This window comes from Pezoporus wallicus, unplaced genomic scaffold (genome assembly GCF_028554395.1).
Source record: "Pezoporus wallicus isolate ANWC-B61680 ecotype Strahan unplaced genomic scaffold, APGP_CSIRO_Pwel_v1 contig_2, whole genome shotgun sequence".
Taxonomy (NCBI): Eukaryota; Metazoa; Chordata; class Aves; order Psittaciformes; family Psittacidae; genus Pezoporus; species Pezoporus wallicus.
Window position 1 is genome coordinate 2992823 of NW_026639478.1, and position 15204 is coordinate 3008026.

Here is a 15204-nt window from a genome sequence, read left to right on the forward strand (position 1 = left end):
CTCACTACCCTAACAAGAAATAATTTCCTCCTCATATCCGATCTAAACTTCCCCTGTTTAAGTTTTAACCCGTTACCCCCTGTCCTATCACTACAGTCTCTAGCAAAGAGTCCCTCTCCAGCATCCCTATAGGCCCCCTTCAGATACTGGAAGGCTGCTATGAGGTCTCCACGCAGCCTTCTCTTCTGCAGGCTCAACAGCCCCATCTTCCTCAGCCTATCTTCATACAGGAGGTGCTCCAGTCCCCTGATGATCCTCGTGACCCTCCTCTGGACTTGTTCCAACAGTTCCATGTCCTTTTTATGTTGAGGACACCAGAACTGCACACAATACTCCAAGTGAGGTCTCACAAGAGCAGAGTAGAGGGGCAGGATCACCTCCTTGGACCTGCTGTTCATGCTCCTTTTGATGCAGCCCAGGATATGGTTGGCTTTCTGGGCTGCAAGCGCACACTGAAGCTGGCTCTGGTTCCTTTTCTCATCGACCAACACTCCCAAGTCCTTCTCCAGAGGGTTGCTCTGAATCTCTTCTCTGCCCAACCTGTAGCTGTGCCTGGGATTGCTCCGACCCAGGTGTAGGACCTTGCACTTGGCATGGTTAAACTTCATGAGGTTGGCATCAGCCCACCTCACAAGCGTGTCGAGGTCCCTCTGGATGGCATTCCTTCCCTCCAGGGTATCAACCGAACCACACAGCTTGGTGTCATCAGCAAACTTGCTGAGGGCGCACTCAATCCCACTGTCCATGTCAGCGACGAAGGTGTTAAACAAGACCGGTCCCAACACCAATCCCTGAGGGACACCACTCGTTACTGGTCTCCAGCTGGACAGAGAGCCATTGACTACAACTCCTTGTGTGTGGCCATCCAGCCAGTTCTTTATCCACCGAGTGATCCATCCATCAAATTGATGTCTCTCCAATTTAGAGACAAGGATGTCATGTGGGACAGTGTTGAATGCTTTGCACAAGTCCAGGTAGATGACATCAACTGCTCTACCCCTGTCCATCAGTTCTGTAGCCCCATCATAGAAGGCCACCAAATTGGTCAGGCAGGATTTCCCCTTAGTGAAGCCATGCTGGCTGTCACCAAGCACCTTGTTGTTTTTCATGTGCCTTAGCATGCCTTCCAGGAGAATCTGCTCAAAGATTTTGCCAGGCACAGAGGTGACACTGACTGGTCTGCAATTCCCCGGGACATCCATTTTCCCCTTCTTGAAAATGGGGGTTATATTTCCCTTTTTCCAGTCATCGGGAACTTCACCTGACCCATGATTTCTCAAATATGATGGCCAGCGGCTTCACAACTTCATTTGCCAGCTCCTTCAGGACCCGCGGATGGATCTCATCAGGACCCACAGACTTGTGCACATTCGGATTTTTAAGACAGTCTCGAACCAGTTCCTCTCCTACAGTGGGCGCAAGGTCTTCATTCTCACAGTCCCTGCATCTGGTGGTTTGGTCAGAGCCTTTGGCAGTGAAGACTGAAGCAAAGAAGTCATTCAGAACCTCAGCCTTCTCCAAATCCAGGGTAGCCAGTTCTCCCGAGAGCTTCCTGAGGGGGCCTACATTCTCCCTAGTCTGTTTTTTATTTGCTATGTACTTGTAGAATCCCTTCCTGTTATCTTTAATACCTCTCGCTAAGTTTAATTCTAACTGGGCCTTAGCTCTTCTAACCTGGTCCCCAGCTTCTCGGACAACATCCCTGTACTCTTCCCAGGCCACCTGTCCTTGCTTCCACCTTTTATAAGCCTCTTTTTTCAATTGAATTTTCCTCAGCAGCTCCTTATCCATCCAAGGAGGTCTCCTGGCCCTCCTGCTGCACTTCCTTCTGGTTGGGATGCAGCACTCCTGAGCTTGTAACAGGTGATCCTTGAATATCAACCAACAGTCTTGGGCATCCCTGCCCTCTAGGGCTGTATCCCATGGAACCTTCCTAAGCAGGTTCCTGAAGAGGCCAAAGTCTGCTCTCTTGAAGTCCAGGGCAGTGAGCTTGCTGCACGCTCTTCTCACTGTCCTGAGGATCTCAAATTCGACCATCTCATGATCGCTGCATCCAAGGCTGCCCTGGAGAGTCACATCTCCAATGAGACCTTCCCTGTTGGTGAGCACGAGGTCAAGCATGGCACCTCTCCTTGTCGGCTCCTCTATTACTTGCAGAAGGAAGTTGTCTTCAACACAATCGAGGAACCTCCTGGATTGCTTGTGCCGGGCCGTGCCGTCCTTCCAACAGATGTCAGGGTGGTTGAAGTCCCCCATGAGAACAAGGGCCTGCGAGCGTGAGGCTTTTCCTATCTGTCTATGGAGTGCTTCATCCACAGGTTCTCCTTGATCAGGCGGTCTGTAACAGATCCCCACAGTAATGTCTCCCATAGCTATATTCCCTTTAACCCTGACCCACAAACTCTCTGTGGACTGCTCACCTATCCCCAGACAGAGTTCCATACTCTCCAGCCTATCCCTAACATAAAGGGCAACTCCCCCTCCCCGCCTGCCAGGCCTGTCTTTCCTAAAGAACCTGTAATCTTTCATTCCAACACTCCAGTCATAGAAGCCATCCCACCATGTTTCTGTGATGCCTATTATATCATACCCCCGTAGATGTGCACACACCTCCAATTCCTCTTGTTTGTTCCCCATGCTACAGGTGTTTGTATAGAGGCATCTGAGCCGAACTCCAGCTGAAGCCCGCTCATTGGCTGGAGCGGCTGGGATATCTCTGCAGTGCTCCAAGCATTTATTATAGGTTCTGGCAACTGACTGGGTGTGTTGGAATGGAATAATGCCCCCCTCCCCCAACACATCTAGTTTAAAGCCTCCTTGACCAGTCTGGCAAGCCTCCTACCAAAACTGCTCTTTCCCTCCTTTATCATCAGACCAGCTCCACCAGCCCCCACTAGACCTGGCCTACAAACTTGGGTCCCATGCTCAAGACACCCAAACCCCTGACTATGACACCACCCTTTTAACCAGTTATTAACCTGGCTAATCCTCCTAGCTTTTTTTAGGTCCTCCCCTGTACCCTGGAGAATTGATGAAAACACTGCCTTAGCTCCAGAGCCCCTAACCACCTCCCCCAGGGCTCTGCAGTCCTTCTTTTATGTTCCCCAGGCTACTCCTATCTATATCCCTAGCACCCACATGTATCACCAGGAGTGGGTAATAGTCCGTGGGACTTACTAGAGCAGGCAGCCTCTCTGCCACATCTCTGATCCGTGCCTCCGGTAGGCAACACACCTCCCTTGAGAGAGGGTCTGGCCGGCAGACAAGTGCTTCTGTCCCTTTCAGTGTAGAGTCCCCTACTACTATGACCCACTGCTTTTTCCTAGCAGCACCAGTAGAGATCTTCTTTAGCAATGCAGCAGCCGGCTGTTTCTGGCTCGAGTGCGTTTCCTCATTAGCCCCCTGCAGGACAGCAAAGCGGTTCTGCGTGGGGACAGGGGAAAGCCCCTTGCTTTTGGTTGACCTTTTCCTTCCTTTTTTTTTTTTTTTGTTGCTTTATTTGTCACTAATTCCCAGGTTCCCAGGTTAACGGCCTCCTTCTTTCCTTCATGAGGTAGAGGTGAAGCTCGAGGCCCCTGCACAGTTTGGGCCTGGAGCAAGCATTCCTGCTTCCTCTCAGCTTCCCTGACATCTCGCAGTCTATCAACAGCATCCCTCAGCTCAGCCCCTGCTGCAGGAGGACCTGCACCAGGGAGCACCGAGCGCAGCCCTGCCCATTGCTCACCCTCCCCTCACCAGACCAGTGCAGGCACTCTCTACACCCCGAGCTCTGCACTGCAGCCTCCCCTCTCGTCGGCTCTCTCTGGGTGCCTACGCTGGCCACCGCCGGGGCAGCCAGAGCAGAGCTCCCGGACCGGGCCCTCATCATACGACGAGTGCTCACCATACCGCTCGCGTGGCCGCACGAACTACCTCACCGCGCTCCCTGGGGCAGGTTTTTACCCAGTCAGGGCTGGTGCCGCTGCTTCAGGCTCCGCCCCCTGTGAGTCAGCTGCTCGCTCTCGCCAGCTGAGCTGCCGGCTCCTGGGCAGGTCCTGTCGAGGACTTGAGGCTCCCTCGGTGGGGAGGATTCTATAAAGAATCCTCCATATAATAAATAGAAGTTTGAGGATAAACAGTATTCCTTAAAACAAAACAAAACTTAATCAGATCATGAAATCACGGAATCATAAAATGGTTTGGGTTGGAAGAAACCTGAAATTTCTAACCCCCTGCCATGGGCAGGGATGCCTTCCACTAAACCAGGTTGCTTCAAACTCCGTCCAATCTGGCCTTGAACACTGGCAGGGATGGGGCATCCACAGCTTCTCTGGGCAATCTGTGCCAGTGTCTCACAAGTCATACGGTATATAAATTCTTCCTACAAGGTAATCTAGATCTAACCTCTTTCACATTAAAACCACTCCTGTCATTACATGTCCTTGTGAAAAATCCCTCTCCAGATTTCTTTTAGGCTCCCTTTAGGTATTGGAGGGCTGCTATGGATGGGTAAAATAAACTGATAAAAGTTTTGCTGTTAGGAAGAGAGTCATAAGCACTTTGGATTAGTATAATTTTGGACTAATATAATATTTGAAATATCCTGAAAAAGCCCTAAAAAGGAGCTTTTCTGATAATGGTCCTTATTCACTAGAAAAATAGTTGTTTGAGATTTTAATGAAATAACATGCTACTTTATAAATGTGGATAATCATAACTACCTTACTGAAAGGAAAAAAAAAAGGAAAACAAAACATATCGCAGAAACAGAAAAGCATTATTTTAAGGAAGCAAAATCCCCCAGGATCTCTTATCTTAAGTATGATTGTAGTAAAATAGTCTAAGGTCACTGGAGGTGAGTGTAAGGAAGAGGTAAGCCAGTCCAGTGGAAGCACTAATAAGTGGAAGAAATGTTCATTTTAATGAATAGTTTTATATGACATCTATGTGAAACTGGCAATATTTAATACAGAAAAGGCACAGATGGAGGATGAAGTGTTCAGTAATAGGTCCGATATAATAAGTCTTACTAAAATTAAAATGACAGAATGATTTGTCAGCTGCCTCCCCAACAAGCTTCTGTTTGTAGTACGAATTAGAGCACCAATGGGACAGAAAAGTACCAAAGCTACTCTTTATCTTTCTAAAGACATGGTTCAGCAGGTAGCAGTTTCTTGCAATAAAGAGTAGAAATTTAACCTAAGCAAAAGTAACAGTAGTTCCAAGTAGTCAGTTGTAGAAAAATGAGGCAAATAACAAATATTACATCAGCTGGGGCAGCACTTTGAAAACCAATTTTCATCCAACTTGGGTTTATGCAGAGTATGTAGAAAAAAAAAGGTGGACTGTCTACTGTAAAGTAAGTGTGTAAGGTTGCACAGTGGCCCACGAGGATATTTTCCCAAGCCCCAAAGACTCTGCAGTACTTGCATTGGTCTCTTCCCACTGTGGCAGTACTAAAATCTTTCTTTAGGCTTCTTGTGAATTATGTCACACACTGCCTCCACATGTTCCTCCCTTCCTACCAAGTTGTCCTTCTGTTACTGTAGAACTATTTTTTTCCTGAATATATTTTTTTGAACTCTAGCTGCAGCTAAGGCATTTTCATCTCCCAAACGCCTATCTACTCCTGTTAAAATGCCTGTTTTAAATGTACTGCTACTGGGATTTCCAGTCTGAGCATGATTATAATCCTGACGATATGTTACAGAACACTTTTAATTTTGTAGGATTCACCTTTTGTTGAGAAATTTAGCAAAACATTTCTTACCTTCTCCTCATTTTGTATTAGAGCTGCTTCTGACCTTGCATCAAATCCATTGATACGATCTGCTGCTGAAAAATGAGAGCTTCAGTCCACTCTACTGAGTATTTTTTTGCCGCATTAAACTCCACTGAATAAAGCCTGGTCCAAACCATCTCTTCTCCTTTAGTTTCCAGCTTGATTATTGGTCGCTCAGATGTTGCTTTAACATCTGAGTGGCTGAATAGCCTAAGTAGCTACAAGTGTGTTTCTGCTTTGAACAGTAGTGGAAGGATAAGTCTGAGGACAGAAAGTTGATCAAAATAACATTGCTGTAACAAAATCTGACTGTCTTTTAGTGTCCTGGCATCAGATAATGCTTGTGCTTTTTGGAAGTTACATCATAAATTTATTCATTACATGAATTAAGAATGAAAAGCTAAATCAAAGTTGATTGAGCTGTGCTGTTTGGCAAACACAAGAGATGTTGGTAGGAAGAACTGCAGAATGATTCAAGTATCCTTTCTTTCCTGATGTTATTTCTTTCAGTGATGAAAATGATCCATTAGATCCGTAACAGATTCAACAATATCCTGTCATCCTTTATGCTTTTCCTCAGGAATTCTGGCTCTGCAGCTGCTGCTGCTTTATCATAGATATCAGTGAAACATTAGAAATAGCATCACAACCCGATGTGGTCTGCTAGGGTTCCCCTGCAGGCATCCCTTTCCAACAGCTTACCATAGGAGCATCATTATACAAATGGTGTCTAGCAGTTTGTCACTGGTTTCTGCTTCTTGCAAAATTGGTAGCTGTCTTCATAGAACCTCTCCAGCTTATTACAGCTTCACCAGTCAGCTTGAGCTTTTCATTTCTCTTCCTACTCTTGACATCACTGGAGTATCTCAATGTTTGGCTCGTGTGTTCACTTTATCAAGAGGATTTCCTGTGCTCTGGGGCTTTCATCTGTCTTTTCTTCTTGGGATCATCCAGCCACATTTTGCCTTTCTGCACTATTCTTTTGGTTTCTAACATCTAATGTCTAACTCAGTTTTCTCTTTCATCCAAATTCTACTTTGTCATTCCTTGTCATATGTCTAGATATAATCCCTTTTGTGATGTTTCAGTGATTCCTGAAGTCTCTTCAGCCTAACCCTTTAACATGCAGCATGACAAGGTTTTGCTACCAGGAGGTGCTACAGGACTGGCTCCTGTGAGAAGCTTCCAGAAGCTTCCCCTGTGTGTGATAGAGCCAATGCCAGACGGCTCCAAGATGGAGTCACCACTGGTCAAGACCAAGCCCATCAGCAATGGTTCTGCAGAATCTGAAATGTGTTTTTCCTGCATGTACCTAGACATACTGAATGAAAATGAAATCACAGGTTACATTATTACATGAGAGGAAATGAAATACCTATTTCTACGAGACAGTTTTGTGTTCTGACTTTCCTGTCTTCTGACACTTATGTAACAGCAAACCTTATCTTCCTCAGGACACCATGTGGTGTCTGAATGCAGCATCAGGAGACACAAACCCTGCATGGTTCACAACACTGTCCTTCCCCCTCTATCCTTTCTTTGGATCTCTCTTGCAAAACACAAGAGCTCTGCAGAATGGGGAACTCACACTCTGTCCTGCATGCAGATTGGAAGCCCAGCCCATACTCAGCATGATTCATCCCTGACACTTGAAGTGAAACCCTTATTACTGCTTCAAGCTTAGTAGCTCAGAATCAATCATGCAGTATTCTGCCTGCCTTTTTGCACAAGCAGTCCTTTCATTTTTTTTGTAACTCCACAGAACTGTCTTTTCCTGCAGTGCATCATATAGCAACAAGATCTGTATGAGAGGTTTCCAGTTAGTTGTATATTCTACTACTGAGTTACCAGAAATCCTGATTCCTTGTACCACAAGAAGTTATTTATATGACATAGGTTTGAAAAGTAACTAAGTCAGCACTGGCACTTGCAAGAACATTTCCATTGCAAGTGTTTGAGCTGGCCTTCAATGAAACAGCTTGCTTACTGATTGTAAGCTTTACTAAACTAGCAAAGAGAAGCCATCAGATTTAACTTACCATTCTTTATATTCTTCTGATTACTCATTAAGTTACTTCTGTCATCTCCTGACCTGGAGGAAAGCAGGGATTCATCCAGTGAAAAATAATGGATTTTAACAGAAAATATTCTACTTATCAATGAGTTTTTCTGCCTCCCAGGCAGCTGTATTATTCCTGTGTTTGAACAATATAGATGTGAATGAACAACAAATGATGGATTACTTTCAAATTTTGTATTTTTTTTTTTTTTTGCCTACAAACACATGCCATTGGCTACCCATTTTATGCTAAACATAAAGCATCAATCATTTAACTAAACACAAGATATCAAACATAATGTATAAAGCTAGTGTTATATCTTATGGGGACACTCATATTTAAACCTGGGTTATTTTTATTTAGTTTGTGCTACCAAGTGTAAAATAAATTGCTGAATCCCTATTTAAAATGTATATTAGTTTAATGAGTATATGTATACATTATAATCATGTATAATAATCATTATATCATGTCTATAATCATTATAATCATGTAAATATAATAGCATATATATATATGCATGCTTATATATGTATATATGTATATATGTGTGTATATATATGAGTATATATGTGTATGTGTATATATATGTCTATGTATGTAGGTTGTTTTTTCTTTATTAACCACTTACTTTGCAAACAATTAAAAAAAAAAAGCCAAAAAGATAAGCCTAGACTAGCTAATGTGTTTCGTATGTACCCTCTGAGAGAAACCATAGGTCTTTCTGGCTTAACTCTGCTTATGACCAGCAGAGGCTCTCTTAGCAGAGATCTAAATTTATATGTAGTTGTGGGATTTTAGATGGACTGTGTGCTTAATTTTGAAAGGTAGCTGAACCTCAAGGCCTTAGATTCAAATTCAGTGGGGGCTTGGACAGTAAAGGAGCTGGTAATATTGAAAGATGTGTAATTATGTAATGTTTCACATAGTACTTGAGTTTGATTTGGAGAAAACTTGTGAAAAGTCTGAGTTAGTTGGGAAAGTCTGAGATTAAACTAGAGAAACATGCAGGGTTATTTGTGAAAACAAGATGTTAGACTGAGAATAGAATTTATCTGAACATTCATGTTTCTTGTGATTCTATACAATTTATGATGTGATTGTGATAACAAAGACCTAAAGACCTGAATCCTGATTTTTTATTTTATTTTTTTTTTATAGGATACATCTTGTTATTTTTGCTCCTAAATAGTTTCTGTAATGGCAAGAGTAACATGTACATGTGATCATCCTTTTTGCCCCTCTATTGAGAAAGTGGACAAGCAGGCTTCCTAGAGAGGTGGGCAATGACCCAAGCCTGTCAGTGTTTGAAGCATTAGGACAGTGTCCTTAGTAACATGCTTTAACTTAGTGAGTCCTAAAGCAGCCAGACATTTGAAGTAGATGGTTGTTGTAAGTCCCCTCCAATTGAAATAGTCTTGTGTATGCTAGGCTATGTATAATCAGTCAAATACATCACTGTTCTGAACTGAGCTATTAAGGAATAGTGAGGCTCAGAGACACAGACTAAAACTGAGGAGCACTTAGTGGGAGTTTGAGCAATCTAGCACTCTATTACGTAAATTCACTAATTATACCTGGTGTCTTAATTTCTCCAGATGCCTATAATTTGTAGGCATTTTAAAGACAGTGGTGAACATTGAAAATAATTGTTCAGGATCATTTCTGATGCAAACATCAAAATTTCAGAAGGTATATGTCTGTCTCAGAGAAGAAGATCCTGTGAACAATGGTTTCTGCTTTTGTAATTCTCTCTTTTTCTTCCTGTGGTTAGTAATTTCAGTTTGTGCAGTTAAAAAGGACAGTACTTAACATTTCTTATTTTTTATGTTTATTATGTTCTGATGTTTATTATTTTTTCTTTCATTTTTATTAGACTTGGCTTTTTACTTTTCATTTCTGCAGCATAAAAGTTTATGGTTGGATTATTCTCCCAGCTTTTAATTCTGCATGTACTGAAGCTGCTTAGAAGTAAAAACAAATAGAGAAAATAATTTTTTATGGCACTGATGCAAAATGCATGTGTTGTGTTTGATAAATATGTCACTCCACAGAAGGAAACAAGATTCATTGAAAGGTTGCCAAATGTGTTATATGAATTCTGGACCATTGACTTATTTGAGATCTTTGCCAAGCTTTTCAATTAAGATTTATGCACCCAGGGCAAAATTCGTTTTATATCAGTAAAGATACTTAAGCAGTGATAAAATAGTCCCATGAATGCTTTACTAGGTGGTCGATTCAATTTTCCAAATGACAGATCACAGATATGATGTGAAATATTATTTAAAGTAGATTTTCCCAGATTTAACTAATTTCTTATACTTTTGTTAGGACTTCTGCAATTTGTTATGTTGTCCTACAGAGAAATTATTTACATATTTACTTAAATGCTAAAATTGAAGAGTTTATTTTCTCTTTTTTCTGTTCATTTTTCTCATGTACATAGTACATGAAGCAAACAGCTGAACTGTAAACTCTGAGAGATAGCCCCTGCAAACTGATTTGTGTAAATCTCATTTAAAGCTGGAGATTCTTTCAGTACCCTGGCATTAGGGAAGAGTTTCACATTTTTTTTGTGTAAAACATCCTCTGATCACTCTTTAGCCACCATTAATAAGACTGCAAGTTGTGATTTCATTGGTGTTTTATTTTGTAGAACTGATCACTTAAATCACCTAGGAATTATGTAAATCATTGAAAAATAGTATGTTGTATGAACATCTGAAAACATTTTATACATAGCCTGAGCTTTTCCTTCTGACCTAATGTATTTGAGACGATATACAAATTAATTTTAATATGATTGGCTATGAAAGGCTGTTTTTTGTATTTTGATATATGCAAAGGCTGCATTATAAAACACTTGTACATGTGTTTTTATTGTGTTTTCTGAATTCAGAGGCTCCAGTTTGGCAGTTACACATAATTTTTATTCTAAAAAAAAATCTTTAGATTTATGTAGAGTTTTGTTTTTTCTGAGTGTTATTTCCAGAATTTATATCTATGAATTCAGTTTATACTGCAGATGCAACACATTTTGCTTTGGCAATTCCAGGAAAAGCAAGGTACGGACATCACTCTGGGAGCAAAATTATACTACTGCTGAGTAATTGAGACCTTAGCCTTTAGTTGCAGTGAAGAAGTAGCATGGCTAATATTGCTATTTGGGCAAATCACCCTGTTTCTGGACAAAGCAAGCAAGGGGACCAGACTAGCTAATAAGATTTGAAGCAGCACAAAACACTGAAGTGATGCGTGTTACTATGCAAGTATTACAATATTACTATAAAATAATTAGAATATTGCACTCTTTGAGCTCTAAATAAGCTTCCTGTAAATGTCATTCTCTTTGTTCTTCTGCCTGAATAGTTAACAAGCAGGATGGGTTGTTTGGTGGGAGATCAGCAGTAACACCATTACACTTTTTTTTTGTAGTAAATATATTTTTACAGTCATTTTGTTGGTTATTTACACGACCAGAGTTTTTACCCCTTATTTTTCTGCTACAACATTATCTTTATTTTCTTCAAGATGAAGAAATATTAAAATGAAACTCAGCCTTAACTGTGTGTATGTTGATATTAAATAGTTATATGAAGATACCAGATAGCATACTGTGAGGAAAATTAATATTTTTTAAAAGGCCATAGATGATGGTATTTAAAATGAAGCATATAAAAAAGAACCTCTCCTTTCTATCTTCTTCTCCACCTTCCAGCAAGATTGAAGTAAAAGAGGTATCATATACAAAGAGATTAATTTAATTTTATAAATATAATTATTTATAAATATAACACCTACATTTATTTTTTGTTTTGCATTACTGCAATGCATATTTGGACCACAAGAATGTCTCTTTTTCTCATGTTACTTGTATTTTAATTTTTTTTCTGTAATGAGGGGAAAAATCATATGTAAGAATTAAAAGCAACAACAACAATAACAGTAAGAGTATCTGCAACCATCCCCCTAGATATATGTACTTTGCAATATACCTTGTGTGGATAAAGCATATATATCAGATCCATGATTGAGCACAACTGAACCAGCAAATTATTTATGAATGACAGATGCTGGTAGGAACTGATATTTTTGTAATGAATTATAAACTTTTGGTTTATGCTGCTCTGGTTTTGCTTCATAGTTCCAGGCACCAAAAGTGTTGTATAAAATCAGATAAATATGGACAGGTGTTGTTATATCAAGTTTCCAAAGCAGATATTTATGATATATGCAACAAATAATTTTCTTACAATTAATAAGGATCTATTTGGTAAGTTAGTCAATATTTTCACAGCTCTGTGATCATGTAAATATTGTAAAATGCTCAGCATTGTTATGCAACTAATCAGCTCATAAATATTTGCTAAATATATGCAAATGGCAATAGAATTTGCATATGCATAACTCTAAACACAGTAGTTGAACAGTCATGTATATTTAACTTAAAATATATTTTCTTTCCAGTGAAGTTTTAGCATCCACATTGTAAAATATGCATTTATACTTAGGTGATGTAAATATATATGTTCTTTAGGAAATGGATGCCTATAACTTTGATCTTTTTTACTGTATCTTGGAATTACAACCTGATGAAGAAGTTATTCCTTAAGATCTTATTCTTTGATATTATTAGAAAGCCTGTTCCATGATATCCTGCCTTCCAGGCACTGCTTCAGGTCCACTAGCTAGCCACATCCTCCCAAACAAATTGCAATGTGTGTAACATATTATTCATGTCTTTCAAGTCAAGCTTGTGCTATAGGATATAAATGGCTAAGCCAAAAATTTTGGCTGTAGATGTCTTTGCCCAAAACCAAATTTCAGAAAGTTTTCTCAGCTGGCATTTAATGCTGGACACAAGTAGTTTCCCAGATGCCAAGTGCTGTTTCTGTAAGCACTTTCAGAGCAACTCTAATCTTAGCAGTGATGCAGTTAAACTGGTTTATGCCTTAGTCTGACTGTGGTTTTCTTCTGAGTTCTCCATGGGATGCAAAACATGACCAACGTGCCATTGATCCACAGCAGGATCAGGCACAGTGATTGTAGGCACTTAAAGGAAAGGAAGATGGCAATATATTCTTATTGAATGACAGCTTACAGCGTAGTGTAGGAAGGGGTGTATCATGGTCCTTTCCTGGAAAGTTTCAGCTCTGCTACCAAATAAATATACAAAACAGCTTGGACATGTAGGAGGTGGAGGTCATTTAAATTTAATGTATCTGGGGCTATTTGGATATCATGTTTGGTCACTCTGTTGTTCTTGTATCTGAAATGAAGAGGGTATTTGGAGGGGATTTTCCAGTTGCAGGTGAGGTGTAGAAGAGGTTTTGGTACTGTTGATCAGTGTTCTTTGGAACCTGTTTCTGTTCTTTGGGAACATAAAGGGGTTGAACTTGGAGAAAGGTGTGTGCATTTTGGTGGCTGAAAGCAATCTTACTATGAGATATGAGTAGCAATTATCAGTGTGTTAACGAAGGATAAAATATGCATAACTATGGCTGTCTGTGAGTGGTCCAAGGCAGTAAGCTACCATTTGACAAATGACATTATGTGCTTTATCATGACAAATCAGAGAACTAATTTCTTAAAAAGGAATTTCTTGAAAGAGACTGTAAATACCACATGGAAGATATGATATCGAAAATCTATTATTGGGGGGAATGTTAAATTAAAATAAAATGTTTTCTAACATTGAGTAAATCATGCCCCAACAAACATAACATGATATTACGTGTGTTCCTAGAAAAAGTCAGAGGGCAAACATTGAGAACACTGCATTATACAATGTCCCTTTAACACAGGGCCATTAAACTTTAGTTATTCAAAAAGGGTCCAGTTTGTTTGTTTGTTTGTTTATTACAATTAGTTATACTGGCTCCAAATTTATACTTTTTTTCTGCATTTATGCTGTTTTTGTATGTCTGGGAAATATGAAGCATGGCGGCTTGGAAAAAAATTGTGACTGAAAGGAAGATGGTGAGAATGGGCAAATTTTTAGTCTTTAAAAAGGTATGAGAAGCTGTCACACTTGACATGAATGTCAAGAAACACTGAACCTTTCTTCACAGAGTAGGAATTACATTTTCAGAATGTTACTGGGAGGCAGGATGGCTGGATTTCTTTTCTGTTATGTCAACAGTTTTTGGAATCGACTACATTTTGTTTGCTTATAGCAGGCAGGAAAAGCATGGAACACAATTCAGTATAACCTGTGTCTGTATGTAAATTGCACAATTCATTACTATTATATTGTCTTGTTGAACTCACAAGAATACAGTCAAATTGGACAGTTATGTGATTACACCTGTGATTTCAGAACAAGTATGCACTGTTGGCAGAAATCAAGAATGGGCATAAAAGGAAAGGTGGACAAGAAAAAAACCAAACAGCAAAATGCAGGAGTTCTGGAGGGTCAGAGCAGAAAAACAAGATAAATGATGAGGTATTGATGTGTGCTTTTGTTGAGAGGTTTAAAAGCCCTTCACATTGGTCTAATGCTACTTCAACTGGCAAAGGTGGAGCAGCTTGCAAAATCCCAGCACTTGTCTGCAATGTGCAGCAGGATTCTGCAAGAATTGCTGCTCTATAGCAGGGTACATGACCTATAATCATCCTACAGCAGAGCCCTTGACTTGGTCATTGACAATAACAGGTGTCACTGTTGGTTTTGTTTGGCAGCAATTTCAGAGATGGAAGTTTACTGGCAAGTGAGCTCTCTTGTTCTCAACACTGTCAGAGCAACAGACATTTCTGAAAATAAGCTTCATTTGTGTTTCACAGATGAACTGTTAGCAGGAGACTGTGCTATAGAAATAGTTTATTAAAGCACCAAAATACAGTGTTCAGATTCTCCAAGAAAGCAACCTGTTGATGATCATAGAACATTATCAAATTATATATATATTGACTGGACTTTTGAATCAGGGTATTTGACTCAGCTTCTGCAAGCTTTTGTTTTTCCTTTTCTGAACAGAAGAGACTACTGCTGTTTCTCAAGCCAGGCTGCCAGGCTACACAATTTAAACAAATTGTCTGCCTGGAATTAATTTTCCTTTATCTTCTCCCTAAGAAGCTTAGCAAAAATCTAAGAATTCAAACTTCTTTTTTTTTTTAATTTCTGTAAAATTTTCTATTTTCAGTGATGGAATCTCATGATAAAAAGCACCATATTCATGCTGATGGTTTAAGAATTTAAATCTCTGGATTTTAGGACTTCTCTCTTTTATTTATCCTTTTAAATTTCTAAATCTGTCTATTTTCCTGCAGTATTTTGTTTGTGGGCAACATTTTACTCTTTCTAGAGCACCTTTAACCAATTTCTAGTTCATTGGCTGTTCCGCAGGATATAATCCTGCTTTCATATTTTTGCAAGATAAA